Here is a 27092-nt window from a genome sequence, read left to right on the forward strand (position 1 = left end):
CTAGGCAGAAACATCACACAGGTGCTGCATTTTGTTTACTGTGGAAGAGCATGCTCAGTGTGACCTCTCATGAGAAGGGGTGAGCATCCTGGATTCCTCTGGACTTGCCTGTGCTGTTTTCCTTATGCTAAGCAGTATATTCTCACCACATCGTCCTTATAAGACTTAGCTGTGAGTATAACTACATGCTGGCTCCCATGGATCTTTTAGGGAATGTCCAAGCAAGGGATGATCTCAGGGACTCCAGTACACCCTTACAATATTTTACAGTTTTTTTTTTTTTTTAACTTGAAGCTTGACATAAACATACAAAGGTGCAAATGTGCCATTAGTTGCTGATGCATAGGTTTTTCACCACAAAGATTAAATTTTATCTCATTTTTCCGATAAATAGGTCAAACTTTCTGCAGGGTTACATGGTAGCATTTTACAGTTACAAAAATATGGCAGGACATCATAGGTACCTAGTTTCAATATAAATAATACAGAAAATGAGCATGCAAGTTTTAAAAGAAATTGTACTGTGTGAATGGTATAAATTTTAATCCAAATAAGGTTAATATTGGCCCTTTATAACTATGCAGCCCAGAGGGAGGAAAAATGTAGCTGGGCTGATAAATGCGTAACAGCTGGCAAGCTTCTGTTGCCAGCTCTTATTTTAGGTTACTCCCAGTACTGGCTCTATGAGATGTAGTTCAGAATCTCAAAGAAATGTCAGAGGGGGTTTTTGAAACTTCATTTCTTTTTCTTTTTCTTGGGCTCATTAAATTAGTAAATGTGGAAGGAAGTGTGACTGAAAAGAACCTGTGGTAGGTAGGATGATGAATAACAAGCCGGAAAAGCAGAAAGCTGTAACTTGTAATGAGTTTTAAGCTGATGCCTTCATGTTGCCAGTTAAGCTATTGTGAAAGCTTGCCATTGACTAATTGAATGCTGGCTTATTTAGAAGGAAAACCCGAAAGCCAATTAAATACATCCAAAATGGTTATAGTCCCTGAGCTGTCTCAAAGTACCTATTTATAAAAATTCTGGGGCTTGGGATACATTTTAAAAATGTAAGTAACAGATTTCAGAATCCTAAGGATTTTATTACTATCTCATTGAAGGGAATAAAATGCAGCATTGATTTTGCTGTAATAGAAAATAGAAATAAAATGTAAAAATTCAGTTTGTGTAATGCCAAGAGTTGTCCCAGACTGCTCTCCGAGGCCTCATGCCTGGTGTCTCTATTCCATTCTGCGTTGACATTATTTTGGCATCCTTTAATGGATTGGTGGAATGACAGTGCTTACCTAATGTAATGTGATTGAGTGTAAATGAGAAAGTTACTGTCTTGTGTAGTATAAAGGATTATATATGTTTTTTTGTGTGTGTGTTTGGAGGTGCTATGTGTAAGAACCTACTTTATTATCCTTAGTGCACAAATAATCAATGAAAATGTACCCACTGTTTATTATGGGCAGGAGGAGAGGCCTCATGGCTCTTTCATATTATGCCAGAGAAGGTACACTTACTTTTATTTATGAACTGTGAAGTTTCATGTTCAATATGTAGAGCAATAGGATACTTTTTTCTGAATGTAAAAAGTTACATCATTTAATTTCTACATGTTCCATTCCAGTCATACTGGTTTTCCCTATTCACTTTTTAGTTCATGTAGCTAATTAAGATTTTCCATAAGTTGAAACCTCTGTTTTTCCTATTTTTTTCTTCCCCAGTCTTCCAGTTAAAGCATTTAAATCTTTAATCACATGATTGGTTTCTAGACACTCATGAGAAAATCAGTGTTCATATATATGTGTGTATGTATTTATATGTGCATATATATGTGTGTGTCTACACACATACACATATATGTATATGTACATTTTCATACATTACTTGGAAGGTGAAGACCACCAGATATAATCAATCTTCTACTTACTTCCATTCTCTCATTCTCTTCAGAAGGCTCAAAAGATGAAGTTGGTCTAACCATTTATGATCAATAATTTCTTCACTGATGCACAAGATTCCACACATTTTTCCCTAACTAATGAGAGATCTCACTTTTGTTTTTATGCTATGGTGGTTCATTTTATGTGTCAATTTGACTGGGCTAAGGAATGCTCAAATTGTTGATAAAACACTGTTTCTGAGTGTGTCTGTAAGGGTGTTTCTGAATGAGATGAGCATTTGAATTGGTATACTGAGTAAGGAAGATTGCCCTCCGCAGTGTCGGTGAGTATAATCTTATCTTTTTAGGGCTTGAATAGAACAAAAGGCAGAGGAAGGAGAAATTTGCCTGTTTTTCTTTTACCTCACTGGCTGAAACATGTCATATCATCTTAACCTGCCCTCAGATTGAGATCTATACCACTGGCTCCTCTGGTCTCAGGTCTTTGAACTTGGACTGGATTATAAATCTGGCTTTCTTTGTTCTAAGTTTTACAGATGGCAGACAGTGAACCTTTCACCCTCCATAATTACATGAGAGTAAATCTATATTTAAATTATAAGTCTCTTTCTATACCTATCCTTCCCTTCCTTCCTTCCTATCCCTTCTTCCTTTTCTTCTCTTCACTTCTTCCTGTCCTTCCCTTCTTACTGTTCTTTCCTTCTTCCTTTCCTTTTTCCTTTCTCTGGATAATTCTAATATACATGCCTTCCCTGCATTAAAATTCTTTTCTTCTTGCCTGAATACTTCACCTTTAAGCTTTTATCTCCCTGATCTCTACCTAGAGCTGATATTTTGCTTTTCTCCCGTGGTTAGCAGAGGAATTTTGCACATACACTTCATTAAAGATCTGTATTCATAGGTGGGTGTTGAACAACGAGAACACATGGACACAGGGAGGGGAGCACTACACACTGGGGTCCGTTGGGGGGAAATGGGGAGGGGCGGGGGGTGGGGAGGTGGGAAGAGATAGCATGGGGAGAAATGACAGATACAGGTGAGGGGACGGAAGGCAGCAAACCACACTGCTATGTGTGTACCTATGCAACAATCTTGCATGTCCATCACATGTACCCCAAAACCTAAAATGCAATAAAAAAAACTTAAAAAAAAAGATTTGTATTGTATTGAAACAATAGTTTTCTTTTGAATGTCTCCTTTTATTTCCAGGCTACTTTGAGAAGCACCATAATGTGGAACTCTTAGCCAGTACTCTTTCTTGTGAGTGTTTTGTAATTTGCCCCCTGTTGTGCGGAACCCCTGTTGACTCCAGTAGGGATGGCACCCTGTTTGAGAGGTCAAATAAAAGGCATAAAACCAGTGAATGAGATGTAGGGTTTATTGCGGATTTACATACAGAAGTGTTTCAATGGTGGCAGGCTGGACAGGAGAACAGCTACCATTTGTAAAAAACATGCAGGTTATATAGCATTTCCACTAAGCACCCTCCACCTAAACCCTCCATTTAACCCCAAACAAAGGGCCTTAATCCCCATATGCTGTGTGTTCTAAGGAATGGGCCAGGGGTTCAGATATCCTTCATAGGTAAGGAGTGTATCTCCTGGTTGGCCATTCCTGGATTCCTTAGCTCGAAACTCAGAACCAACACTCTTCTTAGAGTATAGGATCATTCTCAGGGTGTGCTTCAATTGTGCCTGTCTAGTGCCTTTGCCCTACACCCACTGTATCTGATTCCCTCCCTTCTATTCATTGGCAGGAGAATACTATTTATGTTTTCAGCGACTTCAGAATCTCTTCTTCACTTGGCTCCTCTCTCAACTGATTATATATACCTACCTTGCTGCAAGAATTATTTCACATAAAAATGCATTCGGTTTTTCCTGCTCGGAAGCTAAGAAAGTAAAAACCAAATAACATAGATGTACATATTCTCTAACAATTCAGATCCATCTTCCTCATTTTATTATTCATGCTACTTTAGACAAGGCCTAATATTAGTTGCAATTCAATAAAGCCCAATCTTTGGTCATGTAAGTATAGCCTTTATGACAGCTGCTTTATCTGTACTCCTCCCTTACTGTTATTTACTTGATGATTTTATTAAATCTAGATGGTGTGGTTTCTTTCTAATTTAAATAAGCTCACTATCTCTTATAGCCTTTGTCTAATAATATTGGTATAATTATGAAGTTAATGTCGTAATTATAATTTTCTAACATATATTAAAAAGCATTTGGAATATATTAATAAAGCCATCTTACACAGCTCTGGCAACACTGGAGTTTATTAAACCTTCCTCCTATTAAACTTGGAGCAAGGTTTAATAAACTTTCCAAATTTTTGTCTCCCAATGTTTCCAATGTTTTATTTCCTTTATTAGAACTTTTCATTCCCATCTCCCCATCACAGGTGCCCATTCATGTTCCTCTGAGCCTTAATGATCTGGCGAGGTTATTGCCTGTGTCCCTACTCCATTGGCTCTTTCAGTATTTGCCCTTATGCACATCATATTTGCACATCATAATATTCACTTATTTATATTTTTCAGCAGATGTAAAGGTTTTACACGAGTATTCATTGGATTTTCTCTCCTCTATTTAAGGGTATTATAGTTATTTAGTTTTATCTTTTAGTATCTTTTAATATTAGTTAGGGAAATTGAATCATTTCTGTGGCAAACAATTTAAGATCCTCTAATTTTTCAGGCCAGAATAAGAGGAAATGTAAAGGCCTAAAGGCAAGGGAAAATGTGGAATGTAGGGAACTTGAAAGAAGCTCAGAATATTTGGAGCACAAAGGTGAGAGGAAAATAAGAAAAGATGTCACTGGGAGGTCAGCAGAGACCAGATCAGGTAGAGCCTTGGAAGCTCTACTAGAGTCTGGATTTGATCCTGAGTCAAATCAAGTTTTTTGTTTTAGAAAGACAATTTTATCTGTTGTATAGGGAGATGGATAGAAGTGACCTTATAGAAGAGAGAGTAAGAATCCAGTTATGAGCCTCTACAACCATCCAAGCAAGAGATGAGTTAGAATAATGGCTCTGGAGAGAAATGCTGTGGACGGATTTGAGAACTGTTTAGGAAGTTGAATCAACAGGACTTGCTGATTAGCTAGATGTGTCATATGAGGAAGATGGAGAAGTCTCAGGAAACCACCAGGTTCTTGGTTTTGGCAATGGGTAGGCTGTTGTATCATACACTGAGCAGGGAACACAGGAAGAACTGAGCTTTGGAGATGAAAGTAATGAGTTCAATATTGGATATGTCAAAGTTGACTTGCTGGTATTACATACAGAGTGAGTTATCCATCAGTGGTTTAATGTATGAGTTGGCAGCTCAGAAGAGAGATCTAGACTTGAGATAAATATTCAGAAATTGTCAACATGGAGAGGCATTCCTAAGGTGCAGGAATAAATTTTCTTGGGTGAGTTTGTAGGAGACATGTGGAGAGGGCCTCTGCTGGGCATGGAGGATACCCACATTGAAGGACAGGTAGAAGGAGGAGGAGGCTACAACAAAGGTAGAGCAACAGAGCCAGAGGATCAAGGGTATGAGAAGAGCATTGCGGGCATGGAATCAAAACCAAGGGTTTAGATGAAATCATCAACAGTGACAATCACAGCAGAAGGCTCAAGTAACAGAGGGACTCAGAAGAGACTCTTGGACCTGGCCCCACTGCCATTGTTAGTAACTGGCAAGAACAGCTTCTATGGGCATTAGGCCCATAGCATGGGGAAAGACTTTATCCCAGGATAATGGCTCGTAAGGATGGCTTCCTTGCTTTTATGATGGACTCACTGTAGTGAGCACTTAGGAAACATTGGAAACAGCTAGGAGGCTTAAGTTCACTGTATTAGTTTCCTAGGACTGCCGTAACAAACTACCTCTAACACAGTGGCTTAAAACAACACAAATTTATTCTCACAATTCTGGAGGCTGGAAGTCTGAAATCAAGGTTTTGGTAGGACCATGCTCCCTCTCAATGCTCTAGTGAAAAAATTGCTTCCTTGAGTCTTCTAACTTCTGTTGATTAGTGGCAATCCTTGGCATTCTTTGGCTGGCAGCTGCATCACTCCAACCTCTGCCTCTGTTTTTCACGGGCTTCTTCCCTGTGAGTCTATGTATGTACTCTCTTCCTCTTATAAAGACATCAGTCATTGAATTTGAGCCCATCCTAGTTCAGTATAACCTTAACTAATTATATTTGCGAAGCCCCATTTACAAATAAGCATGCATTCTGAGGTTCAGGGTGGATGTGACTTTTGGGGGCAGGACACTATTGCATATACTACAGCCACCAAATAAGCATCTCTAATAAATATTGCAGTGGATTACAAGGTAGGTGGTTCATAGATCACAATTCAGGAAACACTGAGCCTACCCAAACTGCTTTCAATGTAAAGATGGTAGTGGGGTTCAGTTAGGTGGGCAGAGTTCCCTGGAAGCTTCAATCCCAGTGTAATTGATTCTAAGAGCTAGGCATCAGTAAAGGCATACTTTAATTGGATTTTAAATAGCATTAGCTCTTTAATCTCAAGGAATGTTAAAAGAAGAAAGATTCCAACCTGATTTAGAGTTCAGCATTTTTGCCAGAATTGAAAACTGATAGCAATAAAACAGACCTTCATTGTCCTGAGCCCTGAGAAGTCATGTAGGCTATATATGCAGCTCCTTTAGTTAGAAACTGAAAGAAAAGATCATCAGAAAATTAAACTAAAAGCACTGAGTTTGCTCCTTTCATCTCAGTTTTGTCAGAAATATCTGGTAATCAGGAAAATACATCTGTATAAAGAATTTTGTCATATTTTTAAGATATTATATGCCCAAATATCTCAGATAAGGCACTAATATTACAGAAAAAGAAAAACTCTGTTTTTTATTACATTTTACTCTTAAAATAATGTGTAACAAGTCATTTAAAAGAAAACATGATATCAAAGAACAAAGTGCTTTGTATGTCTATTCAGAAACTGAGTTATTAAAAAAGAAAACAGAAAGGCTATCTACAAAAGAAGAATGAAAATATATTGATTAAAAGATAGTCCCTAATGTAGCTGTGATAATGTTTCATAGTATTATGACAGTTTTATTTGGAAAGCATTTATGGCAAGTTTATGGAGATGCTCATGATAAATTGATAATTCATAGAGAATGAACATTTTTATAATTGCAAAAACCTTATCACATAAATCACTATATACAGCTGTGTATAATTTTATTAATCATAAACATAAAAATATAGGTTAGATACCCTTTTGCGCTCTCTCCTAGATATAGGATCTTATGATATTTATAAAAATAATTATTTTTACAACTGTAGAACAGAGATAGTGTGGTATTGCCACATTATACTAAAGAAAAAGAAAAGGCAAAGTAGAAGAGGAAAGATGGAGAGGGGAGGCCCTAGAGGCTATGCTGTTATTAGCATCTTATCCTTGGCCATGTGCTATTATGTTACCAGGAATGTAAAGGCTGAAGTCAAGGACCAGGAAGCCTTCCTTTGCCAGCAGGCACAAGGCTGAAGATAGCTGTGACCTTTCTAACCACAGAATCAAAAAGGTGTCCCTGTTTTGTGCCTGAAGAGTGCTATTTGTTAACCTTGCATTCATAACAGCAAAGGATTCTCATTGTTTTGCCCATAGTCTTGTATTATCTCACTCAGTATGAGGTTTTAAAATGAGCACATCCTGAAAAAGTTAAATATGTTCAAAAGTTCTAATAATGTTTTATTAAATGAAAACTTAAAAAAAGACCAGACTACCCAGGAAAATACAAAATCATCAAGCTACTTTCCTAATTGAATACCCTTTATTTCTTTTTCTTGCCTAATTGCTCTGGCTAGAACTTCCAATACTGTATTGAATAGGAGTGGTAAGAGAGGGCATCCTTGTCTAGTGCCCGATTTCAAAGGGAATTCTTCCAGCTTTTGCCAGTTCAGTATGATATTGGCTCTAGGTTTGTCATATATAGCTTTCATCATTTTATGATATGTTCCATCAATACCTAGTTTATTGAGAGTTTTTAGCATGAAGGGCTGCTGAATTTTATCAAAGGCCTCTCTGCATCTATTGAGATAATCATGTGGTTTTTGTTTTTGGTTCCGTTTATGTGATGGATTATGTTTATGGATTTGCATATGTTGACCCAGCCTTGCATCCCCAGGATGAAGCCTAATTGATCATAATGGATAAGCTTCTTGATGTGCTGCTGCAATCTGTTTGCCAGGATTTTATTGAAGATTTTTGTGTCAATGTTCATCATGGATTTTGGCCTGAAGTTTTCTTTTTTAGTTGAGTCTCTGCCTGGTTTTGGTATCAGGATGATGTTGGTGTCATAAAATGAGTTAGGGAGGATTCCTTCCTTTTGTATTGTTTGATAAGAGGAGCTGGTTCCATTCCTTCTGAAACTATCAAACAAGTGATATTTTTAATGGCAGTTGTTTCCTGATCGGTGGTTCTCACATATCTGAATTAAAATAAAACCCACACTGTAAAACATAGATTCACTGTAAAAATTCTCTTAAGTATTAGAAATGATAAGCAGGTCAAAATATAATCTCTGTTAATGGATACATTTGTCTTATTTCTAAATAATTGCAATGAAAAATACCTTTTTAATCTGTTTCATTTAATAAGATTTTTATATATAATTATTTTAAATAATTTAATTTAATTGCCAAGTTTTTTCCTTCTAGCTAATATAATTCACCAACAAGATAAAAGAGATTATACTGTTGTAGCAATGGAGATTTCAGAAATAGACTAATTTTTAAATGATAGACATAAAGTGTACTTTATTCTGTAATTGCATTTTTATTTGTAAGGTAAATTATTTTCCAAATCTAGTTTCAATTGCATTCAAAAAGGGAGAATCAATGAAGCACCAAATGGGTTTTGTTATATAAGCCTATGATCCCTCATGTACAATTCCAAAATTCAAACAGGTTATGAAAACCAACTTTTCATAGGTTTGTGACAAACTCATTTGGTGGCAAAACCTACTCTGAGTTGATGAGGACTTTGTGTTTGTTTTTCTTGAGGGTGAATTCATATTTATGTCATAAAGATATTAATGTGTCTTATTTTGAGATGCTGACTCAGGCCATGGCAGAAATATTAAATAATGTATAGTTTATAGACTTACATTTTAAAATTCATTAAAGATTTTGAATTTTGAAATATAGCTATCCCCAAGAGTTTCAGAAGAGGAATTATGGAGCTAATTCTCTCTCTCTCTCTCTTTCTCTCTTTCTCTCTCTCTCTCTCTCTCTCTCTCTCTCTCTCTCTGTGTGTGTGTGTGTGTGTGTGTGTGTGTGTGTGTGTTGCTTATATAAATGTTTTGGTGGTAGGGGCACAGAATATTACTCTCTCTTTATTAAAATTTTATTTTATTTACTTGGACCTAATTCACTCTCTCTCTCTCTCTCTCTCTCTCTCTCTCTCTCTCTCTCTCTCTGTGTGTGTGTGTGTGTGTGTGTGTGTGTGTCTGTTGCTTATTTAAATGTTTTGGTGGTAGGGGCGCAATATGTTACTCTCTCTTGATTAAAATTTAATTTTATATACTAAATTAAATAATTTAAAAAGTATTCAATTTTACATTGACTCATAAATTTAATTAAAAATTAATTTGAAGGAGTACCATAAAGACATTGGACCAATAGTTCGAGGCACTTCTTGATGATTCTCTGTGAAAGGCAGTACAGTGAGGGATATACTCATGTGATTACTGAAATAAATTGACATATTCTGATTCTTGACAGTGATCAAGTTGGTCTCATTAGTATCACGCTGTCAGTGGTGACAAACATTTTTAGATTTTTAACATCAATAGAAGCTCCTGAAAAAAAAAAGTAGCTCAGCTTCTGGTATGTCATTGTTTTGAAGCACAGTATAGTGCTATTTGCAGGATTTAATAAAATGCCAGTACAGTGTGGATGCCATCCCCTGTCAAGCACCAGATAGCTCTGTCTGAACATGACAGATCCTTGGACAGAATGACTGCAAGACACTAAATGCATTCTACTCATCCATAAAATCATATTAGTAAGATAAATAAAGAGCTTTCTTTCCTATAAATGTATACCATTTGCTTGTGGTGATGTGGTATTTAAAGCTTAGGTTAGAATTGACAGCGGTGAAGTTCAAGCTGGTATTTTCAAATGCTCATCTCCAAGAAGTGCCAACAGCAAAGATATCATCTGTTGGGTCTTTTCAAGGAAGGAAGATGACAATGTGGTTTTAAGCAACGATGCAAGAGGAAAAGGTTACAGGCAAAAAACCCCCAACCAACCAACCAACCAAACTCCACTTCCATTTTCTTTCTGTTAAGCTATATTATAAGAGAAGCTTTCACATTGTTACTAATAGTTTTCCTAATTTTGCAGCTGAGCCCCTTTTCACTTGGCAGCCTGGCTAATACAAATCATTGAGAATCACTGTATAATAAATAATTTGAAAAATATATAGAGGTAATGAGCCAAGAAAGATGCTTAGCAGTTAATCAAAGATGACCTAGTGTTTTCTACCTATCCTCTATAAAATGAAACATATTACTCAATTTAATCACCAAACAACGTCAAATTAGAGGGAAGAAATGTTGAACCTTGCAACAAGGATGCAGTTAGTATTAATTTAAAAGAAAAACTAGTAGGCATAGTTTAGGGGCCTAATTTCTTGCTGGGATTCTTTAGTATCTTAGCTGGTACCCTAGTTGATTTATGCTCACTGCTAGTAATCCTAGATTACTAAATGCAAAATCTGGGAAGTTAGACCATATGGATTCTAAGTCTCTTTTATTTTAAGACCTCTCTTATTCTAAAATCTCTAAGATTCTAAGATCTCTTTTGATTTGAGTTTTATTATTTAATACCCTAATTCAGAGATACCTTTTTGTACTGTATGCTCTTGCTACATATGAACCTAATGCTGTTAATACTTGGCCTTTAAACTGGATTATCTTGCCCCATAGCTTCATTCTTGATGTAATAATTATAAAATAAATTGCTAATAGCTAATGTTTCATAAATAATACCATTAATTACAGATGGCATACACTATCAGCCCAATTCTTTAGTTTCTGAGAATGTGGGCCTAGCTTTCTGCCAAACTGAATTAATTACCTAAAGATAACCCGAGAATACATTGTGTATAAAAAGAAACCATTATGATTTTAAAATGTCAAGCCCATACATTTTATACATTAGTTGATAAATGATTACAGTGGTCTAAAAATGTTTTTGGTAGTTGTCCATTTCACCCAGCCTATGTCTCTTAGAAAATTCTCTGAAATCAATCCTGTGAAACATGAATAGGCATTGCAGTCTGTGTCAGAGTCTAATACATCATGCAAGACATTTCTATACAAAGACTAGGTGAACCAAAGGCTGAAACTGTCAGCACTACACACCTGGTTATATCTTTGCCAGTTTTAGATAATAGATTTCATTGTCTTATTGTTAATTCATGCTCCTAAATAAGAGCTGCCTATTCACCAAACCCTCTGGCATCATATTTTCTTCCTAGTTCTTACATGACCCTCGTTAAGATGCTTGTAGTTGCTTTAAGTGTGGTTTCACGTCTGTTTAATTCTCATACGACTTTTTGAGGTAGGACTATAATTACTCCCATTTTATATCTGAGAAAACTCAAAACGGAGATGTCTGAAGTCACTTGTACCGGAACATACAGCTAGAAAGTTTTTGAGCTGTAATTCCTGTCCAGGGTGCCTGGAGGATAGCATAAACTTCACCTACATGCTGCACTGCTGTGATAAAGAAGAGCTGATTAGGTAGGTTTCTGTCTGGTTTGTAGTCTCATGTATGAGTGTAGAACTGTCCTAGTTTTCCTACACATACCATATCTTCTGCTATAGATTATCTTAGACTTCTGATAGTTTTAAAAATAAAATTTGTAGTAAAATGGAATCATGGAATTTAAGTTTGAAGTCTTTAAGTCCTACAATATGGCTTGGTTAGATATATTAGTAAGCAAATGCAACGTAAGTTAAAAGAAGCATTGGCTTCCTAGTCACCCCAAAGACATTGTCTCCAAGAAATAGTGAAATGGAACATTCTCACTGTTGTATCCCTATATGAACTTCAACACATTTAAAAATATTGTTCAGTGTTACTGCATTTCAGGGTCATTGTAAAACAATAGGTATGACTAAGCATACAAACAGCATAATGAAATACAACAAAACTTTCAGCCTTTCATACACATTACTTGACAAGATTATGGAAACAATATTTCTCAGAATTTTTTTGAATCCATATGTTACTTTGAGCAGAAATGTCTCCTTAGAGTCCATGTGTTAGGTCCTAAGATGTGTGAACCTCAACAAGATACTGACCAATGGTAAGCAAGTCAGACAGTCCATAATTCATTATTTACTTGAGTTTATTTACAAAGGACATGTCAAATACTTAGTGGAAAACAATAATAGGTATATTACCTCTAGAAAGAAGTACCATTACATTTCGTGCAAACACATTTTCAGATGCCTATTTGGCATATTTTTAAAAACCTGGAAAGTCATAAAGACATGATATCAATATGAATGTTTGTTTTTAGCCTAAATTTGAGTGGGAACTCCCGTGAAGAGCATCTTCACATGTATCATATGTTGGTTTGTGGAAATGGATTACTAAGATGACTGTTGGCTAATTTTCCAAGTGAATTCCCTCTTCTTTCTTTACATCAAAAATAATTTTAATGTAACAGACATGTTGAGGCATAGTAGGGGGTGGTTTGAGAGAATGAATTTTTGCCCATAAAATAAGATATTATAAATATGTTGATATGGAAAATAGTGATTTGAGTTTTATTATTTAATACCCTAAGCCACAGCTCAACACTGGGGAAAAAAAAAAACAAAACTGTAGTGTCTACCAGGTTTCCCAGATAATCCCATTCTGAAGAGCAGAGTTGGAAACCTCTAAGGCATAGAGCTGAATGTTGCTATTTTCTTTACTGTTTCTCAAAAAGTATGCAGATTCTAACTTTTGGGTTGGGTTACTCCCTCAATTACACAAAACATATAGAACTGATCTTTGGTAAAAAAAACAAAAATGTTCATGGCATTTCTTCAGCCCTTAGCCACCTGGCATGTGCGAATTATAAAAACAAAGTTCTCTATTTTGATGTGAAAATACTTTATCGATAATGTTACATGCCACCCAAAATTATACCAAGTTGGATTTTGAAAGAGTTATAATTACGAGTAATAGAATAATTACTACTACTATTAATGATTGTAGGGAAAATCATAACTACAATAGTATTTTTGAAAGTATAGAATATAGTATTCTGGCTGAAGTTTTATTTAGGATATAAATTTATATACTCAATACTTAGCATTAAGTTTTCCCAAATTTAAGAGCACTGAACTGTTTAAACTTCTTTGTTGATCCAAGTAAAAAAAGAAGGATATTTTTTCTTTTATATGTATTTTACATGTATAATATCTATAAATGAACAAAACTTCTGAGGTTATATAAATGACTCAGAAACAAAAAGCCAATTATAGTCAAAGATAGCCCATACTTGTTAGGTATCCTACTACATTCCCTCCCATACTCATGACAGACATTATTTGTTGATTATGGCCAGAGGCAGCTTCAGACTTCTCTCCAAACAATGCTCTAGGAAGCCACAGTCGGCTATTAATGGCAAAGGGACCAAACCAATTCATTACGAATGGATCAATATAGATAGAGCATGACACCTTATCACCCAGAAATCTCTCATTGTAACTGTATCTATAACCAAAAAAGTTCTACTCTGTATAAAATAAGTTGAAGGAAATGAGCCCTTAGCTTGTAAGAAGGAAAATGGAGGAACAAGATCAACTCAGAGTTGTTCATCTTAATGTTTCTATATCCTTTTGGACTCATATAGAGAAGCAAAGAAAACATGTCCCTATATGAAGCAATTAGTTTTGGAAAAGGAAGTTAGCAAGGACTCCAGCATCAGGAATTCCCTCCCACAGGAAATGTAGCCTTGGAGGCTGATGGGTGACCTGCTCAAAGGAAGTTGGCTGCGGTGTTTCATGTCAGGGAAGCAAACCCTGACCTAGAGGGTGCTCTTCTGTGGAAGACTCAGGCTGGCCAAGAATAGAAATGGACTATGTGACAGTCAAGCGGAAAATGATTTCCTCTTGTCTTTATTTTTTCAGTTTTAAAGATACTTTTTGTAATTTATATATATTCATGTACTTCACTGGTGGTCTTTTGGCAAGCAATGAAAATGGCTGTTAAATTTGAGAATTCTTTTTTCATATGTATATGAGAGAAGCAGAAAAACCTAGAAAAAGAATATAGTACTTCACCTATACAAAAAAAAAAAATCCAAACCAAACGAGCATCTGTATTAGTCTGTTCTCACACTGCTATAAAGAAATGCCTGAGACTGGGTAAGTTATAAAGAAAAGGGGTTTAACTGGCTGATGGTTCCACAGGCTGTACAGGAAACATGGCTGGGGAGGCCTCAGGAAACTTACAATCATGGCAAAAGGTAAACAGGAAGGAGGCACGTCTTACATGGCCAGGGCAGGAGGAAGAGTGAAAGGTCAGGTGCTACGCTCTTTTAAACAACCAGATCTCATGGGAACTCACTATCATGAGAACAGCAAGGAAGGAATATGCCCCCATGATACAATCACTTCCCACCAAGCCCCTCCTCTTATATTGGGGATCAGAGTTTGACATGAGATTTGGATGGGGACACAAATCAAAACGATATCACAAACCCCATGTCAAAATGTAAAGAATAAGTTTCACAAAAAAAAGTTATATGTTTTCCCTTAGGGGTCCCAGTGGTACCCTAATGGTTTTAGCATTACGTAAGCTCTCAAAGGATGGCTGTTGGTTTGTCTATCTTTTTTAAAAAAAATTATTATACTTTAAGTTCTGGTGTACATGTATAGAACGTGATGTTTGTTGCATACAAATACACATGCCATGGTAGTTTGCCGCATCCATCCCCTCGTCATCTACATTAGGTATTTCTTCTAATGCTATCCCTCCCCAATCTTTTTACCCCCTTCTATCCCTCCTCTAACCCCTACCCCCAGATAGGCCCTGGTGTGTGATGTTCCCCTCCCTGTGTTCATGTGTTCTCATTGTTCAACTCCCACTTATGAGTGAAAACATGCAGTATTTGCTTTTCTGTTCTTGTGTCAGTTTGCTGAGAATGATGGTTTCCAGATTCATCCATGTCCTTGCAAAGGACACTAACTCATCATTTTTTATGACTGCATAGTATTCCATGGTGTATATGTGCCACATTTTCTTTATCCAGTCTATCATTAATGGATATTTGGGTTAGTTCCATGTCTTTGATATTGTGAACAGTGCTGCAATAAACATACGTGTGCATATGTATTTATAGTAGAATGATTTATACTCCTTTGGGTATATACCCAGTAATGGGATTGCTGGGCTGAATGGAATTTCTATTTCTAGATCCTTGAGAAATCGCCACACTGTCTTCCACAATGCTTGAACTAATTTACACTCCCACCAACAGTTTAAAAGTGTTCCTATTTCTCCACATCCTCTCCAGAATCTGTTGTCTCCTGATTTTTTAATAATTACTATTCTAACTGGCATGAGATGATATCTCAATGTGGTTTTGATTCGCATTTCTCTAATGACCAGTGATGATGAGCTTTTTTTTCTTATGTTTGTTGGCTGCATAAATGTCTTCTTTTGAAAAGTGTCTGTTCATATACTTTGCCCACTTTTCAATGGTTTATTTATTTATTTATAAAGTTGTTTAAGTTCTCTGTAGATTCTGCATATTAGCCCTTTATCAAATGGATAAACTGCAAATTTTTTTCCTATTCCATTGGTTGCCGGTTCACTCTAATGATAGTTTCTTTTGCTGTGCAGAGCTCTTAAATTTAATTAGATTCCATTTGTATATTTTGGCTTTTGTTGCCATTGCTTTTGCTGTTTTAGTCATGAAGTCCTTGCCCATGCTTATGTCATGAATGGTACGGCCTAGATTTTCTTCTAGGGTTTTTATGGTGTTAGGTCTTATGTTTAAATCTTTAATCTATATGGAGTTAATTTTTGTATAAGGTTTAAGGAAGGAATCCAGTTTCAGCTTTTTGCATATTGCTAGCCGATTTTCCCAAACCATTTGTTAAATAGGGAAATCCTGCCCTATTTCTTGTTTTTGTCAGGCTTGTCAAAGATCAGATGCTTGTAGATGTGTGGCATTATTTCTGAGGACTCTGTTCTGCTCCATTGCTCTGTATCTCTGTTTTGGTCCCAGTACCATGCTGTTTTGGTTACTCCCTAACACATTTCAAAATTGAAGCTCTGCTAAAATCCCAACAACAAATTATGGAAAAATATACATTTTTTTAATCATAAAAATCAGGATAAAAATATTAGAATTTAAGAGGGCATATTAAGAGCATAGTAAGGTGATCAGATATAAAAGTCAATGTATAAAAATTAGCACCTTTTTAACATTAGCAGTAATCACTTAGAGAACATAATGGTAAGAGAAATCTCATTCACAATAGCAATGTAACACATTTTATACTTGGGAAGAAACAGAAAATGTATAGGAGTTTTATAAAAAGCGTATTTAAAAACCTGTACAAATGAAGTTCTATTTCATATTTTTCAGTAGGAAGACTCAATATTATAAAGATGTTGACAAGCTGGCTCTCAAATGTTTGTGAAGAAAAGAATAACAATGATTGGCAAATTAACTTTTTATCAAGGAGAATGACAATGGGATATGACCTACTAATAACCAGAATATAGTATAAAACAAAGCATAATGATGAACAAATACATAAGAGAAAAAAAATAGAACAGAAACCCAGATATGTACAAGAATATTGTTCACAATAAAGGTAGCATCTCAAATTAATAAAATTATTCAAGACTTCTCAGTAAATTGCATTGTGACAATTGGCTAACCTCCTAGGATAAAAACTCACTTTATAACATAAGCAAAAGTATATTCAGAGATTAAAGAGAGTAACTGTTAAAAACAAATTATAAAAGAATTTGAAGATAATAGTTTTTAAATTTATAATTCTGGGGATAGAGAAAGGTTTCCAACATAAAACTCATAAATGACATAAGAAAGTACCACTTTGACACCCATAAAAATGAAAAAAATAAACTGTGAGATAATCATAAAAATGAAGTTAAATCGTAAGCTACAGACAAGGAGAAATAGTTACATATAAAATATTCATAATATATAGAATGCTTACATATGAATAAGAAAAATACAAATAACTGAGTAAAATGTTCAGAGAGGATACAAAGACTCATTTACAGAGGAAATACCAAACCATATATGAAATAGATGATCTTTACCAAAATGTGAAGTAAGGCTACTCTTTGATCTTGCAATATACTTCTAGGAATCTATTCTGCAGAAATACTCACTCATAGGCACTAAGACATATTTACAAGCATGTTTGCTATTTAAAATAGGTATTATAAAAGCAAATAAGTAGAAATAAGCTATATGGTTAACAAAGGTCGGTGTAACTACATTACAGAACATTCCATTATAAGAAAGAACTAGATCTTTACATATCTAAAAGTGTTTTGAGACCCAAATATTTTTATTTTATTTTATTTTATTTTATTTTGAGATGGAATCTTGCTCTGTCACCCAGGCCATAGTCTAGAGGTGTGATCTTGGCTCACTGCAACCGCTGCCTCCTGGGTTCAAGCAATTCTCCTGTTTCAGCCTCCCGAGTAGCTGGGATTACAGGTGCCCACCACCACACCCAGCTAATTTTTGTATTTGTTTTAGAGATGGGGTTTCATCATGTTGGCCAGGCTGGTCTCAAACTCCTGACCTCAGGTGATCCACCTGCCTTGCTCTCGCAAAGTGCTGAGATTACAGGCATGAGCCATTGTGCCCTGCCTTAAGATCCAAATAAAAAGAGGTTGTCACAGCATAGCAGAATCATATGTAATATTGTGACCCTGTATTCATTTATTTTTCACCTCATTGCTTTTGTGTACTTTTCATTAAGCACCTTTTCCTTTCCTTTCAATAGAAGTTGTGTAGATTTAATGTGTACAATATGCTGTTTCTATATAATTTTCCATAGTGAAATAATTACCACAGTAAAGCAAATGAACATATTCTTTTCCTTATATAGTTACAACTTTTTGTGTGTGTATTGCAAAAGCACATGAAATTTACTTTCTTTAGTTATGCAGGATGAATTGGTCTAGTGATTTAATGGATTGACTCTTTTACTGTGTGAGAGCATATTCATGTGGTTCTTATTGTTTAAAATAATGTTTTGTTGTTAAATCAAAGAGGAATATTCAGGGAAGGTCAGGTCTGGTGGCTCAAGCTCTTTCTCACATGATAGAGAACTGCTTCGAGGAGGCTGTGAGAATCACATGTCTGTTGCTGACTTGACTTCAGCTCTCTCTGTACTTATGTATTCTCTTGACCTTAGGCTGTGCTGTCATTTTTTTCTTTTCTGAGGGTTTTCTGAAATAACATAAAATGAAATCCTTTAAGATTGTTCAGATCCTTGCTATGCAAAAATTAACATTGTTGAAAGAGGTCTTAGATATTATCTAATGCAATTCCCAAACTTTATATGGAATTCTGACTTCTGAGATGGCCAGGACACTTTATTTTTATTTCCAAGACAGTCTTGCTCTGTTGCTCAGGCTGGAATGTATGAAGTTATTACAGGTCACTGAAGCCTGGACTTCCCAGGCTCGAACAATCCTCCCACTTCAGCTTCCCAGGAAGCTGGTACTACAGGCATGTGCCAGCATGCCTGGCTAGTTTTTTGTATTTTTTATAGAAACCATATTTTGTCATGTTGCCCAGGCTGGTCTCAAACTCGTGGGCACAAGCAGTCTGCCCACCTCAGCCTCCCAAAGTTCTAGAATTACGAGCATGAGCCATTGTGCCCAGTTAACCAGGACAGTTGAATGGGAATTTTATATTTCTCCTGCTTGAGTCATATCCCCTTACCCAGAAACTGGGAAAACATACCCACTGAAAACCCAAATGGGTGGTACTACTTTCCCAATTTTTTAAGGCAACACAACAAAAAAAATGTAATTTCATTAAAGGAGTTACAGTTAATAAATATGTATTTTTCAGCAGACAAATTAATTCTGTGATGCCATTTGATGACCTACAAAAATATGTCCCGGTGTTATTTCAGTGTTCTATATTAGGACCCTTTTATACACAAATTCTGCAGTATTCCTTTCCACCAACTCTGCCAAGCACTGGCCTGGTTGGTTCATCTCTATTTGTCAAAACACTATTCAGGGGTAGTCGGTCATGTTAGTGTATTTAAACCATGTTGCGTTATTCTGATAGTCAGGTCATATGTGTCCAAAGAGCCCTTCAACAAATATACTTGTCTCTATAAATATTGTCAAGGAAAGATAAGAAATTTCTCCTTCTAGTTTGGTGATTGTACTTCCTATTGTACTTTCTGGAATGCCTGCTTTGGCAATAAGCTGCCAGATACTGCTACTCAGAGCTTATTTGATTTGCATGCAGCTAAGCTGCCTCTGTGTATTCAGATGCATGTGCCTATAGAAAAACCACCTTACCACTTTTAGAACTCCACTGTCCATTGTCCTATTCTGGAATACACAGTAGCTCTAACTATGAGTTAAAACGGGTTCCATTAAACCCTCTTGGGCTCTTGCATTGCTCTGGTATGGTCCTTGACTGACAAATTCCCGTAGAGCAAAGGTCATGGGCAAGCTGTGACTCTTCTCTGGAGCTGCAGGCTGGCTGCCCCTGGGGACCTATGTTCCACTCTCCTAACTGGGCTCAGCAAGGCACAAATCCCTGATTAAAGCATAGACCCCTTGAGAGACAAGGAGGTTGGAAGAGTGTTGATGCTCAGGTCCCCAGTCATCTACATATTTGTATGAGAGCCTTGGACTCCTGGACCCGAAGCCAGTGTAATTACTTTATAACTTAAAAATCATCGTTTTTGATTTTAAAAATTCACATAAAAATGGAATTCACTGTACTGGAAACAGGTCTTTCCTTCCTAAATTCTGTAATGTTATATTATCTTTATATGTTCACAGTAGAAGGAAATGGTCCTACTGGCTGCCAGTGAGTGAAGTAGCAGAGTGGAACTGCATTCTAAAATCAGAGCTAAGATTCAGCCAGCACCAGCTTTCATGGTCTTGTGTCTTGACGTGCTGGCTATTGGGCCTACAGAAATACATCTTCTGTTTACGCTTCCAAGTGTTCCTTTTATCTCCAGATAAAAGTGTACAGGGGAAGTTGCCAAAATTAGTTCCTTTTTGGCCCAGACCACAGTTAAACTTAGATGTAAAAGAGATCAAAGAGTTCCATTCTGATCCAAATAGCTGCAGCCCAGCAGTGTGGTTGGTGGCAGTATGAAGTGGGTGAACACCTTCCGATTTGGAACATCTGAGCAATACTTTCTGGGCTGCAAGGCACAAAAAGAGGCAGCATGCATGTCTGCTTTTGAAATGACTGTCTGCCTTCCAGGATTTGACAGTGGAGCACTTATTTAGACTTTGGTGTATAATCCAGTGGGAAGCTCCTAGGTATGCCTTAAAGGCTGCCTCAGGTGGTCTCTGTGAAGGGGAGCACTCTCCTCTCCTCAATACACACAGAGTTAATTTTGTTCACAGTCCTTCCATGCTTCCTTTAGGTGAAGCCAAACTATTGAGGTTTCTTCTTTGCAAGGTGGTAACAACTCCCCACCCCACTCTCTCTCTCATTTTGTGTTTAGGTTCTGATCTTTATAGAGTCTTAGATTGATGTCCCTGGGGAAAGTAGGAGCAGACAGAAGACTCTGGGCTCTCGTGAATCAATAGGGTAACCAGATTATTTACTATCCAAACCAGAACACTTTTGACAGTGAAAGAGGCACTGTTGGTAATTAAATCTGGACACCTAGAGTCAACTGAGACTCTCCTGGCAATCTCTATGGCACTCTATGACCGTCCTCTGCATAGAGAAGGGGGTGATTTCTGGCTCGAGAGACTCAAGTCGAATGCTTCTTTTCCTGTGCATGATTAGGCATTTTTAGTCGCTCCTCTAAATAATTATAAATGATCATTTTCTTCTCTTTATAGCAAATATAGCAACCAGAAAAAAATTGGATAATAAATTTTCATATGATTCAAAACACAGCCCCCTTGTTAAATAATATTGCTTCAGAATACATTTTCTTGCAAAGAAAATGTTCTGTACAAATTCTTTAAAGAAGTCTTTCAAGTGGATTTTTTAAAAAAATGATGCCACCACCCACTACTTACAAAGAAAGTCTTGAAGGGGAGCGGCAACCCCCTCAGGCCATTTCTAGCAAAGAGATGTACAATCAGTACCAGCAACACAAAAATGCTCCTGTGGCTGCACCCAAACTATTTTTTGCCCCTAACAAATTTTTGCCTTCAAACTGCAGTTGTATGGCTGTTTGTTTTACCGTATCCCTTCTAAATATTTTGCATCATCCTGGAGATTTTCCCAAGTTGTGGTCTGCTGGCTGGAGGGCCACACTCCTCTGATTTGCAGCATGAAGTTGTGTTGCCATGGCAGGGGTTGTATACCCTCGGGGAACACTTGACAGGATGGGCACCTCCCACCGCCATTCCAACCTCCTTTTCTCCTCTTCTCCACTCGCTCAAATATTCTGAGACAGCAGCCCAGATACGGCTTTCTCTAATCATAAACTACATTCCCGGAGCGTGAACTTGACTTTGCTTTCGAGATAGGGAAATGTTTGGCTCTGTTTATTCCTCTCAAACTGGGCAGTGTCCTCTTGACTGTTATGACTCATCCACTTGTCAGGGCTGGAATCTCCTAACAATCTTTTCTCTCAGGTAAATCACATTGCTCAGACTTGGGAAGCAAAAATGGCACGGAGGCCAAAGGGTAACCTTGTGGTGGTCACAGCCCATCACCTGGCAGAGGTCTCTGTTGCCCAGAAGGATTTTTTTTCCCAAGAAGAGGAAAGCTTAGTCAGAACCTGACAAGTCTTGCTCCCTCACATTCCTGCAGAGGAACCAGCCTAGGGAGAGATAAGAGCCGTGGGTTGACACCCTGATTATGCTTACCTTTTTATTTGTTAAATGTGGAAATTGACTTCATCCAATTAATAAGAGCAGGAAACAGTTTTTGTTTTGTCTTTGTAGGAAAACATGAAGTAACGGTTTTATCTCAATTTGTCAGGCATTGCCCAAGAGACTTTAGCCATGTGGGCCGGTGGCCAAAAAATTGCTCTAAGGCCCAAGTATTAACATCCAGATATAAAAAGAATGCTAATTGGTTTTCCAGCTGAAAAATAATAAGGGATTTGCTGCCAAAAATGCTGTATGGCCTGGAAACCCCAAGTTTATACAATAGGGCCTGATTACAATCAGGGGGCTCTATTTGTGCTTCTATGAAGAGCTAACAAGGGGAGGTGTTTCACTCCTCTGTCTTTGTAGAAAGCTCTGCTCCACATCTCAGCCTGGTGCAGCACCAGGCTTCCCACAGTCTTCCTGCCAAATCCCCAAGTTTTTTCCTGGCTGTCTTTCAGGAAAGTACAGCTTCGTCTGTAGGATGGAAAGTTAAAAAGACCTTGCTTGGTTACGCTGAAATATATACAAACACTGCCTGATGTATGGAGTAGGCTGCTGCCACTGGCATCCTAGCAGAAAGAATGCAAAACTTTTAAAAGTCATTTTGGGTAAGTGATTGAGAAGATTGAGATGAAGAAGAAACATACACACACACACACACACACACACACACACACACACACACACACACACATAAAATCAGCATTACCCTTGATTACTGGGTATATATCCAAAGGATTATAAATCATTCTATTATAAAGACACATACACATGTATGTTCACTGCAGCACTGTTTATAATAGCAAAGACCTGGAACCAACCCAAATGCCCATTGATAATAGATTGGATAATAAAAATGTGTTACATATACACCATGGACTACTATGTAGCCATAAAAAATGATGAGTTCATGTCCTTTGTAGGGACATGGTTGAATCTGGAAACCATCATTCTCAGTAAACTGATACAAGAACAGAAAATCAAATACTGCATGTTCTCACTCATAGGTGGGTGTTGAACAGTGAGAACACATGGACACAGGGAGGGGAGCATCACACACTGGGGTCAGTTGAGGGGGGACTAGGGAGGGACAGCAGGGGGTGGGGAGGTTGGGGAGGGATAACATGAGGAAAAATGCCAGATACACGTGACAGGGGGATGGAGGCAGCAAACTGCATTGCCATGTATGTACCTATGTAACAGTCCTGCATGTTCTGCACATGTACCCCAGAACCTAAAGTACGATTAAAAAAAGAAAATTCAGCATTCCCTTTGATCTTAACAGTTATCTACCTTAGTTTTCTCATTGGTAAAATGTCAGTTATTCTCCCAGATCCCATTCAGCTTGGGCTGTCTCTAAATTGAGTACTGGGTATAGCAGATGTAGAAAATACTGGTTGTCTACTGAATATCTTTGAAAAGTTCCTTGGAAGTTAATTGGGATGAAAGTCAATGTCTGGAGCACTGGCATGGCACAGCCCCAGGCTGGTGCTCTGCTGTGTACTGGCTGGGTGCCAGCCTGTCAGTGACTGCACACCATCACTCCAGGTCTATATTACTTATGGGAATGTGCCTGAATTAAAATAATTACATAATACTTACAACTCTGTTTCCATTATTTCCAGTTGATGGTAAATATCAACTAAATTCACAGCATTTAATTAATCTTACCCATAATGCTTTTAAGTTGTAGTTAATACTAAAATACACTAATTATTCTTTCACCAATCATGGTCATAGACTATTATCCTCGTCATGTATATAAAGATGCAACTAAGTTAAAGACTTTTTTTTTTTTAAAGAATTACTTTGAAAAACGAAGTAAAATGTGTTCTAAACAACCAACTTCTGCCAAAACATGCAGAAATAAAACAGGCCGTAAGAATCCACTAATAGAGCAGACAGAATTCAGCACTACTTAATAGTTTGTAAATCAGTGGTTTCAGTTGTATATATGTTAGGAAACGGAGAGATATAGAGAGAGCAGGTTCCATAGCTCAGCACTTTTAAGTGGAAGATCATTCGAATCTCAAGTCTTCAGCCTGCACTCATTTATAGCCTGTACTGTCTTACTGATTTATAAACTGGAATCACTGAGAAATGTCTTTAGTTGAGTGAAAAGAAACCAGAACACTTGTTCCTAGTGTTGTGTTGTTTTTTAAGCAAATTGCTCACTGTGTTTTTATGGCAGGAGGGAGAAAAAGTGTTAAAATGGTTTCTAATGAAGTCAGATATTTAAATGATGAATGACTAATGTGTTTAAGTAGAGACAAAATAAACCAATAAATGATTGTTCTTTGCCAAAAAAAAAAAAAAAGGAATCCACTAAAGTATACAAAATTATTTTTTTGACAGAAACAGGCAAGCAACCATGTTATCAGTGCTTTTTTCCTGTTTATTACTTTTTTGTTATTAATAAATTTTCCCTTAAAGTAATAAGGCAACATGGAATGTATTTAAGACTTTAAGGGCGGGGTGGGGTGGTTCATGCCTGTAATTCCAGCACTTTGGGAGGCCGAGGTGAGCAGATCATTTGAGGTCAGGAGTTCGAGACCAGCCTGGAAAACATAATGAAACCCTGTCTTTACTGAAAATACAGAAATTAGCTGGGTGAAGTTGCTGGCACTCAAGTGAGAATTGAAGAGGATACCCTTTTTTATTGCAAGGAGCAGAGACCCACTCAATTGTCTCAAACTAAGGAGAAGGTCTTGTAAACTTACGAAGTCCAATAAATTGGCCTTTCGTGTTATAAACTGAAAACCTGTTGGAAGCCTAGGCAACTCTCTCCAACTTCTCAGGATGACACAGTACCCCTCTGACTCTTTCCTAGGCATGTCTACTTTCATTTTCTTCCCTTTTCTCTCTTCCAAATTTCTGATTTCTTCCAATTTCTTGATCATTTCTGCGTTTATGATTCAGCTTAACTTCCCCCAAATACCTGAATTAGACTTAGGATCTTTGTTCCCAATTTAAAGGGATTGGATCATCTTGTCTTGTGTTGTGTATCCAACAGAAGTTCAATCAGTGTTGTGGGCAGGGCACGGCAGTGTGGTACAAACAGCTGCCTAAACCAGCCCTGCTGCAGCCTGTAGATGGAGGAGTAGAGAGTTACTCCAGAAGATATCCACTGCCTATAGAGTTGTATTATTAACTTAAGGCAAATTTCTTAAGGGCAAGGAATAGATTTCCCTTTGTTTACTTCTATCACTGTTTGGCACAGGCCTGTTTGACTGTCCCAGTGATTCTCAACCCTGGTTGCACATTAGAATCACCTGGAAAATTTTAGGTGCATTTAAGTGTCTAGTCGTCTCCTTGTCCCCACCACAAGAAATGCTGATTTCATTGTTTTGGGGGTATGGCCAGGACATCAAACATCAAGATCTGGGCTTTCCAGACAGCAATCTTGTTCATACAGAGGTCGGGACCACAAAAAATATTATTGCTATGGTGAAGAAGTGACCACCTTTGTAATGGAAAACATGGTGGAAATTGAGGAGCTTTCAAAGAGGTTACAATTCTTGGCCTTTGTAGTAGGGTAACTATATATTACATTCATGCTGTTTTGGATACCAGTAATATTGGTAACTTGAGAAATAGTAAGTTTTTAACTTTTGCATTTTTTCCTTTTCTCCATTTCCATAACTGGTTTAGATGTGATAGTAAATGAATATTTCCCAAAGGCTTTTCCTTTATTACATAATCAACGAATACATCTTCAAAATGTAGAACTGTTCCAATATTCTTTGAAAATGTTGTTTCATACGACTAGCAACATTTAAGATTTGACGGTAAAGATGACAATACAGAGTGCTAATTGGATGATAATTGTTTTAGCTTTTTCAGTGGTAACTCTAAAATCAGCACTTAGGGAGGCTGAGGCGGGTGGATCACGAGGTCGAGAGATCGAGACCATCCTGGTCAACATGGTGAAACCCCGTCTCTACTACAAATACAAAAAATTAGCTGGGCATGGTGGCGCGTGCCTGTAATCCCAGCTACTCAGGAGGCTGAGGCAGGAGAATTGCCTGAACCCAGGAGGCGGAGGTTGCGGTGAGCCGAGATCGCACCATTGCACTCCAGCCTGGGTAACGAGCGAAACTCCATCTCAAAAAAAAAAAAAAAAAAAAAAAAAAAAAAAAAAAAAAAAAAAAAAAAAAAAAAAATTCGAACTGTGTTGTTTGCCTCCAGAATTGCAAGAAGTTGATTTACTGCAGGCACCACATAGAGATGCTCCTTCAGTGTATACTTTACAGGGTCCTGGTGGTTGCCAAGGTTTGCTGTAGGTGTTAAAACCAATGGATATCATTCACTGGTTGGAGAATTTCTTAGAGTAATTTCTGGAGTTCTTCATTATGGCCAGTGAAACCAAGGGGTTTCAATTGAAGTGACCCGATTTTTGATTCTTGAAAGAAAAACGCCAGCTTTTCTGACAAGTGCCTCTGTGACCACCTTGGGTCATTTGTTAACAACCTCTGAATGTTAAGCCACCCTTATCTAATGATCACTTTGGTCATGATTTTGGTGTAGAGTGTGAGTTGTGGACTTTTGCTTTCCCTACCCAAATTTTCTCTCTCTGATGAGAACCTAGTTTGCCAAATTACCTGCGATTACTCCTATGGAAGGTCTAGTAGCAGTGACCTCTTTGACAAAGGGCCTTGAGAGAGAATACCATGGAAGACATCATCATAGATTTTTGATACAGCATATCCAGACTCAGTTTCCTTCTGGTGTTACAGCACAGAACAGCTGTAATACTAGTACCTTATTATCCCAGAGCATCTTGTCCCGGACTGTTTGGCTATGAGGATCTCTTAAATTTACCATGTGTCCAACCATCACTTAATGGTCAATAATATAAGTTGCAGTGCTAGTTCTTAAAAATCGTTTGGGGATGGTGCCAATGGCTCATCCTTTCTCTAGCATGATATCAGCTTTGCCTGGGCAGAAGAAGCAGAGATTCCACCCCTGCAGGCTGACCAGGGGTTGGTGTATCTGCACTGACTGGAAGGTGCTCTACAGTGTGCAATCCTGTACAGCAGACTCGTAAGAAAGCTGTGCTTGTCGGATGGGCACAGCAGTTAAACAAGAGGATGGCTTCTTA

Source organism: Saimiri boliviensis, chromosome 10, assembly GCF_048565385.1.
Source record: "Saimiri boliviensis isolate mSaiBol1 chromosome 10, mSaiBol1.pri, whole genome shotgun sequence".
NCBI classification, from domain to species: domain Eukaryota; kingdom Metazoa; phylum Chordata; class Mammalia; order Primates; family Cebidae; genus Saimiri; species Saimiri boliviensis.